This window comes from Pantherophis guttatus, chromosome 1, assembly GCF_059756535.1.
Source record: "Pantherophis guttatus breed Tessera chromosome 1, ASM5975653v1, whole genome shotgun sequence".
Taxonomy (NCBI): Eukaryota; Metazoa; Chordata; class Lepidosauria; order Squamata; family Colubridae; genus Pantherophis; species Pantherophis guttatus.
In genome coordinates, this window is record NC_142063.1 from 205,417,222 (window position 1) to 205,422,120 (window position 4,899).

The 4,899-nt window shown below is 41.5% G+C and overlaps 1 pseudogene; it reads left to right on the forward strand.

Moving 5' to 3' along the window:
* The first annotated feature begins 1,953 nt into the window (after nucleotides 1–1,953).
* LOC132711053 (mitochondrial import inner membrane translocase subunit Tim8 B pseudogene) lies at nucleotides 1,954–2,247 on the forward strand (annotated as a pseudogene).
* Nucleotides 2,248–4,899: the final 2,652 nt, after the last annotated feature.

Consider the following 4,899-nt stretch of genomic DNA (forward strand, 5'->3'; position numbering starts at 1 on the left):
TTCCCGGTGTTTTTTAACAACTGGTTCTCTGCCCTAATGACCGGCTGGGTAGGCGTGGCTGGGGGGGGGTCATGTGACTGGTGGAAGTGAGTGACATTGAGTTGGCCATGCCCACCCAGGTTTTGTGGCTCCCAGTGTTTTCTTTTCTGTGGGAAACGGGTCCAAATGGCTCTTTGAGTATTTAAGGTTGCAGACCCCTGCATTAGAGGAAGATAGAAAATATTTCACAGGACTTCCTGTGATCATCACTGTATCTAAATCAATTCACTTTGCTGCTAGGTGTCTTCTCTTCCTCTCTTCGCTTCCATCTTTCCAGCATTAAAGCCTTGTCCAGAAAGCTAAGTCTTTGCCTACTGTGTTTGGCATAGAACAATTTGTGCCTGATCATTCATATCTCAAGTAAGAATTCTGGGTTTGTTTGAGGATCCATTTGTTGGCTGAATATGAGTCTTCTCCAATCCAAAATTTAGAAGCTTCAATACGCTTCATATTCTGCTTCTTTAAAATCTGATTTACAGAGGGTCACAGGAAGTACTATGGCTTGCACAATTCTTCTCTTCGTAGTTATAGACATATCACAGAATTTGAATATCTTTTCCAATGCCTTCATGGCTATTCTACCAAGTGCTAATCTGCTGTGTATTTCTTGACAGCTTGTTTATTGTTGATCATTGATCCTAAAAGGAAGAAGCTATCCACCACTTCAATATTATTAATACCTATCCCCAAAGGGATATTCATGTGAATACAGCTCATCTGGAAATTGATATATTGTCCAATACAACAAAAAATAACTAATGATAAAAGGAGGAAATTGCTGATGAGCCTTTTAATGGCAGGGGATAAACAAGCAAAAATGACTCTAGTTTCTTCTTTTCTGTTCTGTGCAACATCATTGGATCCTTTCCCTCCTTCCTTCTGAATAATCATATTTTCAGTATCTATGACTTTTTGTATGCACGTTTCCTCACATTACTAAAAACAAAACAAAACAAATGGAGCTGTGGTGGCACAGTGGTTAGAATGCAGTATCACGGGCTAACTCACTGCTGTCAGGAGTTTGATTCTGAGCAGCTCAAGGCTGACTCAGCCTTCCATCCTTCCTAGGTTGTTAAAATGAGGACCCAGATTATTGGGGGCAACATGCTGTCTCTGTAAATCACTTAGAGAGGGCTGTAAAAGCACTATGAAGTGGTATATAAGTCTAAGTGCTATTGCTACTGCTATCTACTTCCGTGAATCACCAGATTAAGGTGAGTAGCAATTAAAAAAAATGAGCTACACAATTCATTTTACTATAGCATATTCCATACCTAGCCCCAGTTTTAGTATGTCCAGTGTGTTTCTGGGAAACCAAATCACTAGGCGGTTGCTGCTTTTGTCAGGTCTGTAGGAAATAGGACTGTATCTGTCCATTAATGTTATTAATGAGGTTAATGAGTATGCTCAGAGATCAATGTGTAAGTAGAACTGATGTGTATTATTGAGACCTAATTAGGCTGCTATGGGAAGGTGGACCTATCATAAATTTTCCCTCCAAGGTTTCAAGGCCTACAGCAACTATACTGTCAGGGTCCAAGAGTCGCTCCTGTGATTATCCATGAGATTTTGGCATGGAGACATACAGATAACCTAGAATTGCCCTTGTATCCAGGACCTCCTATACTTATCCCCAGGTTCACTTAGAGTAAATCACACAGTTAGAATGCATTGTGTGAGGTGATTTCAGCCTCTCTAAAGTGTAGAGAATCATATTTTTTGAAGAAGGCACAATGGGATATCTTTCTGTTCACAAAATATAGCTCCTTTGTGAACTACATGAGATAAAGGCCCTCTGAGGTAGAATTGATCAAGCATAGAGGGAAGATGTAAAAGTGTATGGGAAGTGTCATACTTTGGACCAGAATTGTAGTAAATGGAACAGGGTACTGCGCATGATTGCCAAGACTGTGCATGATCCAAGAGGCCGAGGTGGTGGAGCTGCAGCGGCTGGTGGCAGCCAAGGAGCAGCAGGCATGACTCACGGCCCAGGTCCACACCTTCATGGAGGCCTGCTGGGAGAAGTGCTTGGACAAGCCCAGCTCCAAGCTCAATTCCTGGACTGAGACCTGCCTGGCCAACTGTGTCAACCACTTCATCGACACCACCTTGTCTGTCACCAACCACTTTGCGCAGTTCATGCAGAAGGGCGGCCCTGATCGCGGCCCCGGCAGGCTCTGGGAGGGGGCCCTTCCCGGGTCAGCCTGAGAAAGAGCCTGTTGGCTGCCAATTGGTCCTCGGTTCCCCGACTGGCAAGGAAGGGGACTTGGTGGAAGAATTGTCTGACTAAATCAGGAGGCTACTCCAAGCAAATGGACTTTTAATGTTGGACTGTTTTCCTGCCCCGGCAGGAGAAATAGGAGTAATTACACCTAGATGGTGTTAAAGAAGCTCACTTATCAAATTGAAGGAGTCTTAATATTTCCGTTCTGCACAAGGGGATGTAAAGATTCAATCCAGTAATGTTGTGCACAGAATGATTTGGCTGGATCCAAAGCTGCTGTTAATATCAGTATGAGAAAAATGTAATTTATCAGTATGAGAAAAATGTAATTTATTCTCCTTTATTGGGAGATTGATCAAACATTTACTTTATCCAGCTATGCGGTATGTTTGTACAAAAGAGCCTTGATAGTACAGGGGTTTAGTGCACCCTGTAATTAACACAGCTGCCTGCAATTTCTGCTGGTTCGAATCTCTCCAAGGCTCAAGGTTGACTCAGCCTTCCATCCTTTCTAAGGTAGGTGAAATGACGACCCAGTTTGTGGGGGCAATAAGCTGACTTTGTATAAAAAAAACATACAAAAGAATGAAGGCTATTGCTTAACGCATTGTAAGCCGCCCTGAGTCTCCGGAGAAGGGCGGCATATAAATCAAATTAAAAAAAAATAAAAATGAAAATCCATCATTAAATGGAGAATGGTTTCTTGAATAAGTCTGGTTGTCTGGCTTTGCACAATATACCATCAACTAACCACATAAACTAAATCCACACAACAGACTAGAAAACAGCACTTTGGCCTATAAAGCTGCACAGAGGCACCTTCTGAAAAAAGTAAAGATAGGAAAAAAATCCACCCTCGCCCCTCTGGAATTCCTTATCCTTTAGATTTGGTTGTTTTTTTTTCCGAGTGTAACCCAAGAATCTTTGTTCCCACACCACAAAACAGAAATGCGGTTAAAGACAGCCTGTTTTTGGCTAAAGTCAACACTGTTTATTTCTGCAGACCATTTAAATCAACTCATGCCAGTGTTTTGTATGTATAAAAAAATAAGTTATAACCGGAAGACCCTGTTGTCTTCCGAATGCAATTCAAGGTGCTGGTGATCACATTTAAAGCCCTACGTGGCCTAGGACCAGAATACTTGCGAGACCACCTCCTGCCACTGGTAGCTCTTCCATCGCCCAGTTCGCTCCCACAGAGTTGGCCTCCTCAGGGTACCTTCGGCTAGACAATGTCAATTGGTGATTCCTAGGGGGAGAGCCTTCTCTGTGGGAGCCCCTACCCTCTGGAATACGTTGCCCCTGGAGCTCCAGATAATCCCCAACCTCCGAACCTTCCGCCGGGCCTTGAAGACCTGGCTCTTCCAACGGGCGGCCTGGGTTGACTCTAAATTGATTTTGTAGCTTTTTAAATTCTTAAATCTTAAATTTGAATTTGTATTCCCACATTTAACCTTATTTATTAGATATTCTGCTTTAATTTGTCTTTTAACTTTTGTATTTTATGTTTCTTATTGTTCTGAGCCGCCCAGAGTCCTTTGGGAGAAGGGCGGCATACAAATCCGATAAATAAACAAACAAACAAACAAACAAACAAACAAACAAACAAATAAATAAATAAATAAATAAATAAATAAATAAATAAATAAATAAATGATTGGGTATCCCACCTTCACTCTTCTGCTATGCAAATTTAACTGACCGGCAAGGTTGTTAATTTCAAAAACATCAGTAAATCTGTGTTTATCTCTTTGTGTCTCAAATAAGAACATAAAACAACACTGGAGGTGTCATAAATATTCTCTTTATGACCAAAAGTATGAAATGAGCCTGATGTTTACAAGCTTTCTAGAAAGACTATACAGTAAGCCACTTTACAGCAAGTTTTTTTTTCTAAAGCAAAATGTTAAACTCCACATTTATACATGGTTGTAATTGACAAATATAATACACAAAAGTATAATAAACTGGCCCATTTCCTTCCTTCCCTCTTTCTTTTAACTCAGAATGAGGTCACAGGCCACTTTATTCTAAAATGTCCCCCCCACCATTGGAAAACACTAATGAATATTCTGTGGAGAACAACAGTAGAATCAGTAGGTGCCATCTTTAACTGGGGGTGCCGTGGGGGTGGAGAACAGCAGAAGCATTAAAAAAGGGAGCCAAGTCCAAATTGCAAGTAAATTTATGTATTAGATTGTTTTGTTTACCTTTTTTAAAAATTTCACTGCTAGTTGAGTCATGGGCCACCTCATCTCTTTTGCTCCCCCAGAAATAATCCATCCATTTTCAAAGACAAGAATCTTCTAAGAGCTCCCAAACATTTTAGTAGGATGCTGTGAACATTCACTACTAGACTAATACTGTAAAATCAGCATTTATAGCCTCTTGGTCATGATGATGGTGATGATATAACCTGTATGGAATAGAGGTGCAATTAGGCATGTTTGAAGGAAATAAATAGCTGGTTTTTCTAAATAGCAAAGAGCAATAAAAGTACCCCAAACGCAAATTATCTTCGAGACCGCCTTCTGCCACCGACGACCTCCCATCGACCCATGCGCTCCCACAGAGAGGGCCTCCTCGGGGTGCCATCAGCCAAGCAATGCAGGCTGGTGACCCCCAGGGGGAGGGCC